The sequence below is a fragment of the Ranitomeya variabilis genome, chromosome 3 (genome assembly GCF_051348905.1).
Source record: "Ranitomeya variabilis isolate aRanVar5 chromosome 3, aRanVar5.hap1, whole genome shotgun sequence".
NCBI lineage: Eukaryota > Metazoa > Chordata > Amphibia > Anura > Dendrobatidae > Ranitomeya > Ranitomeya variabilis.
The window spans coordinates 138619454-138635365 of NC_135234.1; positions in this window are offsets into that span (position 1 = coordinate 138619454).

Here is a 15912-nt window from a genome sequence, read left to right on the forward strand (position 1 = left end):
GCGGATCCGCAGCGGATCGGCCGCGGATCCGCAGTGGATCCGCAGCGGATGGGCCGCGGATCTGCAGCGGATCGGCAGCGGATTGGCCGCGGATCCGCAGCGGATCGGCCGCGGATCCGCAGCGGATCGGCAGCGGATCCGCAGCGGATCGGCCGCGGATCTGCAGCGGATCGGCCGCGGATCGGCAGCGGATCCGCAGCGGATTGGCCGCGGATCTGCAGCGGATTGGCAGCGGATTGGCCGCGGATCCGCAGCGGATTGGCCGCGGATCTGCAGCGGATCCGCAGCGGATTGGCCGCGGATCTGCAGCGGATTGGCAGCGGATTGGCCGCGGATCCGCAGCGGATTGGCAGCGGATTGGCCGCGGATCCGCAGCGGATTGGCCGCTGCGAATTCGAAGCAGTTTTCCATCAGGTTTACAGTACCATGTACACCTAAGGAAAACCAAATCTGCTGTGCCCATGGTGCGGAAAATTCCGTGCAGAAACGCTGCATTGTATTTTCCGCAGCACGTCAATTCTTTGTGCGGATTCCGCAGCGGTTTACACCTGTTCCTCAATAGGAATCCGCAGGTGAAATCCGCACAAAAAAACACTGGAAATCTGCTGTAAATCCGCAGGCAAAACGCAGTGCCTTTTACCTGCAGATTTTTCAAAAATCGTGCGGAAAAATCTCACACGAATCCGCAACGTGGGCACATACCCTTAGGGTTAGGGTTGGAATTAGGGCTAGGGTTGGAAATAGGGTTAAGAATAGGCTTGTGGTTAGGGTTACGGATAGGGTTAGGGGTGTGTTGGGGTTACAGTTGTGGTTAGGGTTGGGATTAGGGTTACGGTTGGGATTAGGGTTAGGATTAGGGTTGGAATTAGGGTTACGGTTGTGTTGCGGTTAGGGTTGTGGTTAGGAGTGTGTTGGGGTTAGGGTTGTGATTAGGGTTATGGCTACAGTTGGGATTAGGATTAGGGGTGTGTTGGGGTAAGTGTTGAAGTTAGAATTGAGGGGTTTCCACTGTTTTAGGCACATCAGGGGTCTCCAAACGCAACATGGCGCCACCATTGATTCCAGCCAATCTTGCGTTCAAAAAGTCAAATGGTGCTCCCGCCCTTCCAAGCCCCGACGTGCGCCCAAACAGTGGTTTACCCCCACATTTGGGGTACCAGCGTACTCAGGACAAACTGGGCAACAACTGTTGGGGTCCAATTTCTCCTGTTACCCTTGCAAAAATAAAAAATTACTTGCTAAAACATAATTTTTGAGGAAAGAACAATTATTTTTTATTTTCACGGCTCTGCGTTATAAACTTCTGTGAAGCACTTGGGGGTTGAAAGTGCTCACCACACATCTAGATAAGTTCCTTCGGGGGTCTAGTTTCCAAAATGGGGTCACTTGTGGGGTGTTTCTACTGTTTAGGCACATCAGGGGTTCTGCAAATGCAATGTGACGCCCGCAGACCATTCCATCAAAGTCTGCATTTCAAATGTCACTACTTCCCTTCCGAGCCCTGACGTGTGCCCAAACAGTGGTTTACCCCCACATATGGGGTATCAGCGTACTCACAACAAACTGGGCAACAAATATTGGGGTCCAAATTCTCCTGTTACCCTTGTGAAAATAAAAAATTGCTTGCTAAAACATCTTTTTTGAGGAAAGAAAAATGATTTTTTATTTTCACGGCTCTGCGTTGTAAACTTCTGTGAAGCACTTGGGGGTTGAACGTGCTCACCACACATCTAGATAAGTTCCTTGGGGGGTCTAGTTTCCAAAATGGGGTCACTTGTGGGGGGTTTCTACTGTTTAGGCATATCAGGGGCTCTGCAAACAAACGTAACATGATGCCCGCAGACCATTCCATCAAAGTCTGCATTCCAAAACGTCACTACTTCCCTTCCGAGCCCCGGCATGTACCCAAACAGTGGTTTACCCCCACATATGGGGTATCAGCGTACTCAGGAGAAACTGGACAACAACTTTTGGGGTCCAATTTCTCCTGTTACTCTTGCAAAAATAAAAAATTCTGGGCTAAAAAAATATTTTTGAGGAAAGGAAACACATTTATTATTTTCACGGCTCTGCGTTATAAACTTCTGTGAAGCACTTGGGGGTTCAAAGTGCTCACCACACATCTAGATACATTCCCTTGGGGGTCTAGTTTCCAAAATGGAGTCACTTGTGGGGAGTTCCTACTGTTTAGGCACATCAGGGGCTCTGCAAACGCAACCTGATGCCCGCAGAGCATTCCATCAAAGTCTGCATTTCAAAACGTCACTACTTCCCTTCCGAACCCCGACGTGTGCCAAAACAGTGGTTTACCCCCACATATGGGGTATCAGCGTACTCAGGAGAAACTGGACAACAACTTTTGGGGTCCAATTTCTCCTGTTACTCTTGCAAAAATAAAAAAATTCTGGGCTAAAAAAATATTTTTGAGGAAAGGAAACACATTTTTTATTTTCACGGCTCTGCGTTATAAACTTCTGTGAAGCACTTGGGGGTTCAAAGTGCTCACTACACATCTAGATAAGTTCCCTTGGGGGTCTAGTTTCCAAAATGGAGTCAATTGTGGGGAGTTCCTACTGTTTAGGCACATCAGGGGCTCTGCAAACGCAACCTGACGCCCGCAGAGCATTCCATCAAAGTCTGCATTTCAAAACGTCACTACTTCCCTTCCGAACCCCGACGTGTGCCAAAACAGTGGTTTACCCCCACATATGGGGTATCATCGTACTCAGGAGAAACTGGAAAACAACTTTTGGGGTCCAATTTCTCCTATTACCCTTGGGAAAATAAAAAATTGTGGGCTAAAAAATCATTTTTGAGAAAAGAAAAATTATTTTTTATTTTCATGGCTCTGCGTTATAAACTTCTGTGAAGCACTTGGGGGTTCAAAGTGCTCACCACACATCTAGATTAGTTCCTTGGGAGGTCTAGTTTCCAAAATGGGGCCACTTGTGCGGGAGCTCCAATGTTTAGGCACACAGGGGCTCTCCAAACGCGACATGGTGTCCGCTAACGATTGGAGCTAATTTTCCATTCAAAAAGTCAAATGGCACGCCTCCCCTTCCGAGCCTTGCCGTGCACCCAAACAGTGGTTTACCCCCACATATGAGGTATCGGCATACTCAGGAGAAATTGCCCAACAAATTTTAGGATCCATTTTATCCTGTTGCCCATGTGAAAATGAAAGAATTGAGGCTAAAAGAAATTTTGTGTGAAAAAAAAGTACTTTTTCATTTTTGCGGATCAATTTGTGAAGCACCTGGGGGTTTAAAGTGCTCACTATGCCTCTAGATGAGTTCCTTGGGGGGTCTACTTTCCAAAATGGGGTCACTTGTGGAGGAGCTCCAATGTTTAGGCACACAGGGGCTTTCCAAACGCGACATGGTGTCCGCTAACGATGGAGATAATTTTTCATTCAAAAAGTCAAATGGCGCTCCTTCCCTTCCGAGCCTTACCATGTGCCCAAACAGTGGTTTACCCCCACATGTGAGGTATTGGTGTACTCAGGAGAAATTGCCCAACAAAATTTAGGATCCATTTTATCCTGTTGCCCATGTGAAAATGAAAAAATTGAGGCTAAAATAATTTTTTCGTGAAAAAAAAGTACTTTTTCATTTTTACGGATCAATTTGTGAAGCACCTGGGGGTTTAAAGTGCTCACTATGCTTCTAGATAAGTTCCTTGGGGGGTCTAGTTTCCAAAATGGGGTCACTTGTGGGGGAGCTCCAATGTTTAGGCACACGGGGGCTCTCCAAACGCGACATGGTGTCCGCTAAAGATTGGAGCCAATTTTTCATTGAAAAAGTCAAATGGCGCTCCTTCCCTTCCGAGCCCTGCCGTGCGCCCAAACAGTGGTTTACCCCCACATATGAGGTATCAGCGTACTCAGGACAAATTGGACAACAACGTCCGTGGTCCAGTTTCTCCTTTTACCCTTGGGAAAATAAATTTTTTTTTGCTAAAATATCATTTTTGTGACTAAAAAGTTAAATGTTCATTTTTTACTTCCATGTTGCTTCTGCTGCTGTGAAACACCTGAAGGGTTAATAAACTTCTTGAATGTGGTTTTGAGCACCTTGAGGGGTGCAGTTTTTAGAATGGTGTCACTTTTGGGTATTTTCAGCCATATAGAACCCTCAAACTGACTTCAAATGTGAGGTGATCCCTAAAAAAAATGGTTTTGTAAATTTTGTTGTAAAAATGAGAAATCACTGGTCAAATTTTAACCCTTATAACTTCCTAGCAAAAAAAAAATTTGTTTCCAAAATTGTGCTGATGTAAAGTAGACATGTGGGAAATGTTATTTATTAACTATTTTGTGTCACATAACTCTCTGGTTTAACAGAATAAATATTAAAAATGTGAAAATTGCGAAATTTTCAAAATTTTTGCCAAATTTCCGTTTTTTTCACAAATAAACTCAGAAATTATCGACCTAAATTTACCACTAACATGAAGCCCAATATGTCACGAAAAAACAATCTCAGAATCGCTAGGATCCGTTGAAGCGTTCCTGAGTTATTACCTCATAAAGGGACACTGGTCAGAATTGCAAAAAACGGCAAGGTCATGAAGGGGTTAAAAACCCTTCCGCGGCGCTTCAAGGAATATCACGGCTGTGACTCAACACTATTGAAGGTACGGACAATTGACCTCCTTAATATTAACATTAGGGAAGGTGATCTCACTAGACGTCTGGCTAGGCTTGAAACAAAGTGGATCTGGACCTTGCATACCGTTCATCCGGATGGATTGAATGAGAATATTTCATTTGCTTCCTATCTGTGATCCCCTCTTGCTGTTTTTTGGTGTGTGACCTTGGCACACATGTTGTTTCTTAATATGTTTTTATTTTTTTGATTAATGTTCTTTTTATTATTTTCTTTAGTGCTGATATACTGAGGTGAGGGTGTGGATATCGGAGTATCATTCAAGGATGGTTTCGTCGGGTTTATATGGACGCCTCTTTCGTGTTTAGAATTTGCCCAAACCATGTATCTCTCTATTATTATGTGTTCCTCTTTTGCTTGATATATGCTATGATTGTGGATTTATACGGTGCTTTTTTTGACATGTCATATGTATATGTGTGCATGTAATTGTGCATGCATCATTTGAATAATTAAAAGATATTTCGGGTGCTAGTGTAATTGTAGTCTGATTTCAAGCATTCTATGTTGGGGATATTCGCCCCTTTAATAACCTCTTGGCTTTTGTTCATTGTGCATGTGTATGTACACATAATTATGTGTATATAATGCATAATGATATTTAAAACAGATATGGATTTGCCATTGTTTTTGGCGATGATTGTCCATGTGTTTTATGTGTCTACTGTAATGTATTTTTGTTTTTATTGTGTATGTATACCTCCTATATATACTGATATGGCCTATCTGTTTAAAATTAAGCGTTATGGGGATTGATGGTGTAAGGGGGTATACGATTATATGTGGTTGCTATGTAAATGCTCTTATCCACTCCTCACATCTGTATGCGGGTTGTTTTTGTTTTGATATTATATATTTACGTATTTCTGCATTTGCCCATTTCCAATATGGCTGCAATGTGCTTCCCCTCTCGCGCTTGCGTCCTGCGCCATGCTTTTCGGCACTGCTGTCCTCCTCTCTATTGTCTGAAGCTGGATCACGTGGGCCCGCATGAGTCCGGCGCAGGATGATGGGGGAGGCGCGGCGTGTGACGGCGTTGGCGTGTGGCGCAGCGTGACAGGTGGCGGCGCACTCTCAGTCAGGTATATGGAGGTGTATGTAAACATGGTCTCTTCAACCTGCACACATGCCCCTTGAGGAAGGAGCTTTAGGCTCCGAAACACACGTCGGGGTGGGCAACTGTGTCCGTTGTTCCTGCATCCACTAGGTATGTTACTGTGTTACTTTGCTGCTACATAATTTTTATTGAGCTTGATTGCCAGACATTAATATGAACTTTGATATGTGGTTTTGCAGTATAAGTTAATTTAGATATGCAGGTGCGGGTGAACTACTTTTTGCCCTTGTGCTGTGTGACCATTGGGTTCGTCTCAGTTTCCTTTTTCATCACCGCTGTACCTGTATTTTCTGGTTTTACTCATATATATTTAATACATTTTATACTTTTTTATGGGACTTCATGACTGTCTTTGGTTCCTTTTTTTGGTTGTTGCTGTAGTGGAGGCAAGCGTGGTACTATTTGTGGGGTTAATGTCACCAGTGACATTAAGCCCACAGCTTAGTAATGGAGAAGCATCTATAAGACTCCTATCCATTACTAATCCTATAGTTGTCACATGTAAATAAAGACACAGCCAGAATAAAGTCCTTTAATGAAGTAAAACACCACACAGTTTAACCATTTTATTATTTCGGTAATCCATGCGACGCCCTCGATCTCCTGTAATAAAAATAAAAATAATAAACCAACACAAATACTCCCTTCGACAACGCAGTCCAATATAATGAGTGTCCCACACAGTAATCCATATCTGGGGGAGCTAAAGTTTACAAACGGGAGCGCTGCTAATGCGACCGCTCCCGGCTATAAACTGCTGGGGAAAGAATGATAGGCAGCGGGCGCAAGCTCAGTAACTAGCGGTGACATCACTGAGCCTGCGCTCCCTCACAGTCTGACCTGAGGTAACCTCTGGACCGTGGGGAAATGCCAGTGAAAAGGTTACTGCAGGTAATCTATCTATCTATCTATCTATCTATCTATCTATCTATCTATCTATCTATCTATTCTATCCATTCTATGAATCTATCTATTTTTCTATTAACTATCTATTCATTCTATCTATCTATCTATTCATTCTATCTATTCATTCTATATATCTACAGGAAGTTTTATTTTTTCTCTGGGGGCACTCAACTTTATTGTCATGCACAAAGAGTAAAAAACGCATGGAAAAAATGCACCAAAAAACGCACCTACACCTGCATTTTTGACGCAGCTTCTTTCCTGCCAAGAAGATCAGGTTTTGCTGCAGAAAAAAACCCAGCAAAAACGCCCTGTGTGAACTTACCCTAACAATTTCAAAACACAAATCATAAGTAACAATGTTAACAATACAATAATTAAAGCAAAATTAGACAACCCTGCTTTGCTTATGAGAGCTTACAATCTACAATTAGGTGGTCCAGCCATCTTGAGGGAGTGGGGGATAGATGGGGATAGTGAATGGGCTACACATGCACGCTTCCACATAAAATGACTTTGATTAGTGAACCTGATAGACCACTCTGAACAAATGTGTTTTGAGGGAGCGCCTAAAACTATGTAAATTGTAGATAGTACTAATTTCTTGGGGTAGAGCATTCCAGAGGATTGGTGCAGCGCAGGAGAAGTCTTGGAGTCGGGAGTTGGAGGTACAGATTAGTGCAGAAGTTAGTTGAAAGTCATTTACAGAGTGCAGTGGTTGGTTAGGCCGATAGACAGAAATGAAAGAGGAGACGTAAGGGGGTGCCACACTCTGGAGAGCTTTGTGGGTGAGAACAAGTACTTTGAATTGGATCCTATAATGAATGGGCAGCCAATGTAACGATTGGCGAAGAGCAGACGCATCCGAGTATCGATTAGCCAGATGGATGACCCTGGCTGCTGCATTAAGTATGGACTGGAGAGAAGAAAGTCGAGTAACGGGGATGCCAATTAATAGAGCGTTGCAGTAGTCCAGGTGGGAGTGGATCAAGGCGACAGTGAGGGTGTTTGTTGTTTCCATGGTGATAAAAGGGCATATTCTAGAGATGTTCTTTAAGAGTAAGCGGCAAGAGATTGTATATGGGATGTGAAGGAGAGATTGGTGTCAAACATAATACACAGACAACGTGCCTACTGCCAGGGTGTTATTATGGTGCCACCCACGGAGAGGGAAATGTCAGATTTAGGGAGGTAAGTAGACGACGGGAGAAGAAAAAGTTCACTTATGGAGAGGTTGAGTTTCAGATAGAGGGCTATCTGGCGTTCTGTAGTACAGCGGGGGTAAGGTCAGGGGATGACATGTATAGTTGTGTGTCATCAGCATAAAGATGGTACTGTTTATAATGTTTATAATTGCACTAGTATGTTTTAGTTTGTGGTTCGTCTGTAGAGTATGTAAAAGAATAGCTGAAGGATTCCACCTCATAGAATTCTGCATTGGTTGTGAATAAAGGGTAGAAGCTCCTCTCGTTTCCCTGTATGAGTCAGATGAACTAAAATCATAGGTAGGACGAAAAGGGAGAAGGAGGGGTGTCATAGCCCTGCAGTTATCTGCCTTGCTTTGAAATTCTGGAATAAAAGTACTGTGCAATCGGTTACCTAAAGGAGGTACTTATGAATACGTGTTGGTTTACATTGACTTGTTTCCATGATGGGAAGAGGTATCTCTGGTAACCAAGGCTAATGCGAAAAATACAGCTAAGAAACGTATAGCTGAGGTTGTCTGCAGGTATGGGATTCCTGATCTGATAGAGAGTGATACAGGTACTCACTTCACTGCAGAGGTCCTACAAAAGATACTGACCTCCTTAGGGGTAGAGCAAGCCTTTCACACCCATACCACCCATAGAACAGTGGTACGGTGGAATGGCTGAATGGAACTTTGAGGCTACGTGCGCACGTTGCAGAATTTCCGCGGAAATTTCCGCGGCAATTCCGCAACTCCTGCCGCGGGTATATCGCATGCGGAATTGGCATGCGTATTCCCGCTAAACACTAGCGTTTTGCAAGCATAATTAGCTTGCAGAATGCTAGCGTTTTCCAAGCGATCTGTAGCATCGCTTGGAAAACTGATTGACAGGTCGGTCACACTTGTGAAACATAGTGTTTGACAAGTGTGACCAACTTTTTACTATTGATGCTGCCTATGCATATTCTAACATCTCTGCAAAAGCAGGTCTTTTCTTCCATTACAGATTCAAACAGGACTCATGATCTAAGGCCTGGAGATCTGGCTATGGCAAAAAGACACGTCAGGAAATCCCTGGAGCCCCTTATGATGATCCATACCAAATCCAGCTGAAGAACCAATTGGATTCACGCCAGTCACTGTAAAAGACATATCCCTCAAAAATGAGAACATAAATCCTTTTATGTATTGTTTTGATAAAGACATATGGGTGAACCCCAGGCCAAATAGTGTTGGAAGTATTAAAAATAATCAGACTTGTTGTGAAGAGGCATACATTAATCTGACAAAGACAGAGGCGTATCTAGGGGGGACAGCCAGGGCATGTGTCCCGAGCGCAGCCTAATGCGGCGGTCCACAGTGTCTCCCTTGGCGGCTGCATTCTGCCGCCCCCAGGACTGGGAGTCGGCTGTTCTCTACGCCGACTGTCAAGCTGACAGCACAGAGAAGCTGCAGCGCGCCGATTCCCAGGGATCAATTGTACTCGCATCTTACAGAAGCGAGTACAATTGAGGCTCTGACTGCTGGGTCAGAGCGACGCGAGCAGCGTGATCAGATCATGTGATCACGCTGCTAATGTCACTCGCCAGCGTTGCATAGGCGAACACTGGTGGTAAGTGCTCCAGTGGAGCTGAAGACACCAAAGACTAAGTGCATGGGGGTTGAATTTGAGTGAGGATGGGGGAGTTATTATGTGTAGGGAGAATTGGAGTGGGGATGGGGGATTTATTGTGTGGGGGAGATTTGAGGACACAAAATGAAGAGCAAAGGAGGAGATGGGGGGCATGTATGAGGAAACAGTATGGGGTGCATGTATAAGGAAATAGTACTTGGCAATGGGGGGCATGTATGAGGAAACAGTACAGGGGAATGGGGGGTATGTATGAGGAAACAGTATGGAGGGATGGGTGCAGAAAGTATGGGGAGCGAACGGGGGAAAGTATGCGGACACAGTATGAGTAGCGATGTGAAAGATGTATGTGGTGAGGGTGATGGGATGTGAGCAGACACAATATGGAGAGTCAGGTGAGCAGGCAGTATAGAAAGTGAGGGGGTAAATATATGAGGAGACATTATGGTGAACAGGGGGGATGTGAGAAGAGACAGTATGAGGAGGAAGGGGAATAGTGTGAGGAGACAGTATGGGGGAGAAAAGTGAATAGAAAAATGAGAATAGAATAGAAAATGAGTAATGGGGGCGTAGTATGGAGGGACAGTGTAAGGGCACAGCCAGGAGGGGACAGTATACCAAGGAGGGGGAGTGTAATGAGAGAGTACAGTACAAATACTGGGCCCTATAGGGGGGGGCACAGTATGAGAGGACAGTGTGAAGAGGGGGCCGGTATGGAAAGGGGAGGTCAGCGTAAAGAGAATGTACCATAAGAGGGACAATGTGGGGGTCATTTTGTGCAGACAATATAGTGAGGGGAAATTTTTTATTCAGAAGCATTATAATGCACTTGTATCTTTAAGGGCATCATGTGGAGATTTTCTGCAAAAGAGGGGAGAAGATGGAAGTCTGCAGAGACGGCTGTGGATGAGAAAACCCATCATGGGGTCTGGACAAGATGAAGAAAAGAAGGAGAACGACTCCAGAGACGACATCATCTATAAGGTACCTGGTTGTAAATGTTATTTGTGATACTAACTAACTCTCATGTTTTTATTTATGTTAGGAGCATTAAAGGGGATGTCCAGGTTTGTAATGAGTCTGCAGTCATTCTTCATGACTGCACACTTCTGAATTCTCACAGTGCACGCTGCACGCTGTCAGGATTCTCTCGTGCTGGTGATTTACATACATGGGGTCACATGCTGACTAGTCATGTGTGGCCTCACTCAATGAAAATGAACTGAGCGAGGCCAGGCACCTCTAGTCGGAATGTGGCCAGAAGTATACAAATCACAAGCTTGTGCTGACATGACTGTCCACCAGCAAGGGAGAATCCTAAAAGTGTGCAGTGTATTAGTTGTGAGAATTCAGAAGCTGCAATGTCAGGATTCAGCTCTGCAGGTTCCAGTGGTCATCACATGGACACTTCACTCATATGCGACATTCATATTTATGGTTCTGTGGCAACGAGCTTCTCTTCTGCTTCTCTCAGTTCTTCACTGAACATTGAGAGCATTAGGGAGAGAGGCTCGTCGGTACATGACTAAGTGTGCAAATCTCATATGTCCTTGGTGAGGGGGGGGGGGGGGGGCGCCAAACTGAATTCTTGCCCCAGGTGCCAGAACACCTAGATACACCTCTGGACAAAGCAGTTGGGGTGTGTAGTAACAACTCCCCTAAAGCTGGATGTAAGTATAATTTTGTGTACCAATAACTCACAACATGACTCTTTTCTGGTTGTTGACAAATGTAACCTATTTAAAGTGGTATCATTAAACCTTTTATTTTTCATGAAAATTTAGAAGTAGATTTTCATAAAGATCAAGCTAGTAGAAACACCTGATTACAATTTCCATATAAAGGATCATAACCCCTCTTTACAAGAAGCTCTGACAGATGCAATTTTTGTTAAAGATAAGCTGGTGCATTTGTGTTCATCTGTAGGTCACCTTGAACATCACTGGTTTCATATTTTTACAGGATTTAGCCCTTCGGGAACTCAGATAGTCAATTACCTTTTCCAACCATGGGTAGTGATGTTTTATATGTTTTATTCCTATGACAGTTCTAAATGTGCTTTTCTTTTGTAAAATAAAGGCTGCATTTTCAAGAAGACCCCTTCTGAGGGAAGAAAGAATGTTGTGAGTTCAAAGAAGCCCAAAATTATCTGATGTGCGGAATCCAGTGGAAAGTTAATAAGTCTGGCAGGATGGATTAGCCCCCGAAGTACAGGTACAGGAACATGTCAGATCTTCTAGAATACAGAAACCGTGACTACACATTTCAAGTGCCTAAAACTGAATCAAACCAGACACCTAAACACATCTATCTCTAAATCCTAGAAAACAGTTGCTTGCTTCTTGGCATAAAGCCCTCTCTGTTCAGGGGTTTAAATAACCCCCACTCACATTTCATTAAAGCAAAATATCTTGCTGAGCTTTATTGTGTGTCCTATCTTTTGATTCTCCAAGCTCATTCACTGCAATACCTTCGGCCTTGCACATCAACTCCCCTGGACCCGTTGCGTGTGCACATCTACACTATACATCTATAAAGCTGAGTGTATGTATATGTGTGTATATGTATCAAGCCACGCCCACTCCACATAGCCCCGCCCACTCCTCATAGCACCACTCACTCCACACACAAAGCCTCATCCACACATCCCACTGTCAGGACTCTGAACATTTTTTATTACCTTTTTGTGCATTACTGTCCTTTTCCAAGATGGCGTCTTTGGTCTCATGTGCACTGTGTCTTCCTGCTATAAAACTTCACCCCAGCCTTCAGTCTGTGCTAGAGTATTCTGCCTTGCATCCAGCTCCTGACCTCTGGTGACTCCCTGGCTATATACCTGCTCCTGTGAACCTGTGGGGTTATCCTGCTACTCTGCTCTGAGTTCCTGCTGCATACACCAGTTCCAGTAATCCTCCTTCATCTGCTGCTCGTGTTTGCTTCCATCTGCATTTGCTGGACATGTAAGCTGTTTCTGCTCTGCAAGAACCTGAGACTATTACCCAGACCTCCCTGGTTGAGCTAAGATATTATTTGAACTGCCTTATAAGCATATCTATCTGTGTTTTGGACTAAGCAAGGACTTATTCGTGTCAAGTATCCTCAAGAATAATTGTGCTTCATAGACTTTCTGCATGATTGCATTTTCGCCTGGGCAAATCCGATGATTGAGTATCGTGACCCATGGTTAAATAACTTGGATGATTTCTTGGCCGCTATGGCATTAATGTTTGATGATCTTAATCGCCGTGCAACCGCTGAATCTGCTTTATTGTCTTTACGCCAGGCAAAATGTTCTATTATTGAGTATGCTACTGAATTCAGGAGATTAGCGGTAGATACCAATTGGGACAGTTATGTACAATTGCCTATTTTTAAAAGGGGTCTGTCTAGTATTGTAAAAGATGAACTAGCTCGCTCTGAGTCACCACAAGAGCTAGAGACATTTGAAGTCTCTAGCTGCAAGTTTGCTGCTTATAACCGTATTTCTAACTTTTCCCTTCCTTCCAAAGAGCCTGCAGGTAAAACATCTCAGGAGGTGGAGGAGGTGCCCATGCAAATTGATTCCTTTCAGAGGCGAGAGATCAATGAGCGCCGAGAGCATCGCCTTCGTGAAAGTCTATGTTTCTACTGCGGCCAGTCTGACTACTTCTTGATCAATTGTCCTAAGTGTCCTAGACGGCCTAACAAGGTGCTAGCAGTAGTAGGGGTGTATGACAACTGTGATGATGAATCTGACATCTCTGAATGTAGCCTGCCTTTAAACACTGTATTCCATTCACTTTCTATGACTTCACCCCCCAAGGAGCTTAAGGAAAAGAACTCTCACTGTTCTCTCCCTATTAAGATCCTGTGTTCAGGACAGTGGATTTCCAGTGCAGCTACGATTGACTATGGTGCAGGTGGCAATTTCATGGATATCGCATTTGCCAAGGAACATGGTATTGAAATTCAACAAAGAGCCTCTCCAATTACCATGGAAACAGTGGATGGGTCACCTTTAATCTCTGGGCCTGTGGATCAGGAGACCGTACCCCTTGAAATTTTGGTGGAGCCTAATCATCAGGAGCAACTTTCTTTCTTGCTAATTTCTTCTCACTTTCCTGTGATTTTAGGCATTCGTTGGTTGCGTTCCCAGAACCCAATTATCAACTGGGAGACCAAGGAGATTATTTTCCCAACAAGGAGCAACTCAGCGTTAACAGAAGCTGTCCCTGAGTCCACGGCTACGGAACCACATGTACAGGTATTTTCTTTACCTCCAGCATATAAAGAGTTCTCTGACATCTGTGACAAGAAGAATGCAGATCAGCTTCCTCCACACAGGCATTATGACTGTCCCATTGAGCTGCTTCCTGGGGTAGCTATTCATTTTGGTAACGTATACCCTTTGGCGGCACCTGAGCTTCAAGCCTTAAAGGAGTATATTGATGAAAATCTGGCCAAAGGCTTCATACGTCCTTCTTCCTCACCAGCAGGGGCACCTATCTTTTTTGTAAAGAAGAAGGATGGGACCCTGAGACCCTGTGTTGACTATCGGGAACTCAATAAGGTAACCGTACGAAACCGTTACTCTTTGCCTCTGATTCCCGAATTACTGGAAAGAGTCTGCCATGCTAAGGTGTTCTCTAAACTGGATCTTCGTGGGGCTTATAATTTGGTGCGTATTCGTCCAGGGGATGAGTGGAAGACAGCATTCAGATGCCGGTATGGACACTTTGAATCTCTTGTGATGCCCTTCGGGCTTTGTAACGCCCCTGCAACGTTTCAACACCTTGCTAATGACATTTTCAGAGATTTGTTGGACCAGTTTGTAGTGATCTATTTGGACGATATACTAATCTTTTCTGACTCTCTACAGGAACATGAAGAACATGTCAAAACTGTTTTAAGACGTCTGAAAGAGAACCATCTGTATATTAAGCCGGAGAAATGCGAGTTCCATCATTCTGAGATACAGTTCTTAGGTTATATCATCTCTCCCCAGGGGCTGAACATGGAATCTGGTAAGATTCAGGCTATCCTTGACTGGCCGGTACCCAAGAACGTTAAGGAGGTCCAATGTTTTATTTGTTTTGCAAATTTCTACAGATGATTCATTCAAAATTTTTCTGATACTGTCTGTCCCATTACTTCCTTGACAAAGAAGGAAAAGCCCTTTAAGTGGTCATCACAGGCTCAAGAAGCTTTTGATCGGCTTAAGATCTGTTTCACATCAGCACCGCTGTTGATACACCCAGATCCAACACTTTCTTTCATTGTGGAGGTGGATGCTTCTGATAATGCTTTGGGGGCTATTCTCTCCCAAACAACAGGAGAGAAGGGTTTGCTACATCCTTGTGCTTTCTTTTTCCGTAGACTAACCTCAGCAGAGAAGAATTACGACGTGGGAGACAAGGAATTGCTGGCTATTATTGCGGCTTTCAAAGAATGGAGGCATCATCTGCAAGGAGCTGCACAACAGATCATAGTGCTAACTGACCATCGCAATTTAGAGTTCCTTAGATCCGCTAGATGTCTTTCTCCTCGTCAGGCTCGTTGGAACTTATTTTTAAATCAATTTAACTTTGTTATCTCGTACCATCCAGGTTCTCGTAATGGGAAGGCTGATGCTTTATCCCGAATCCGTGCTGCGGATTTTGTACCTGGAGCCCCGTCCAAGACCATTCTATCTGATGCCAATTTCATTGGAGTTATCCACGATCAGGACTTGTGGAAGGAGTGCAGGGAGGCCTATGACGGTGATGTATTTCTGGCCAACCCACCTGTGGATATTAATCTTGTCTTTTAGGGTGGCATGTGGTTCAGAGATCGACGTATCTATGTCCCTGAGGTCGTCCGTCTGCAGATCCTCAAGTTGGTACATGACTCCAAGTTGGCTGGTCACAGGGGGTACAGAAGACACAAGAGTTCCTGAGCCGATTCTTCTGGTGGCCAACTTGCCTGAAGGATACCAAGGACTATGTTCTCTCTTGCGAGGTATGTGCTCATTACAAGACTCCTCATGCGGCACCTACGGGTCTTCTACAACCATTATCTGTTCCGTCCTGCCCTTGGGGGTCTATATCAATGGACTTTATTGTAGAGCTGCCTACATCGGGGGGCATGAATACAATCATGGTGGTAGTTGATCGCCTGACTAAAGCTGCTCATTCTGTTCCATGCACCGGCCTCCCCCCAGCTAAAGATACAGTGAACTTGGTTATACAGAATATCTTTTGGTTGCATGGGGTTCCGGATGAGATCATCTCTGACCTTGGAGTGCAGTTCACTTCAAGATTCTGGAAGGGGTTTTGCTCTGCACTCAATATTAATGTCTGTCTCTCTTCCGCTTACCATCCCCAGACAAACGGTCAGACTGAGCGTACCAACCAGACGCTGGAACAATATCTAAGATGCTATGTCA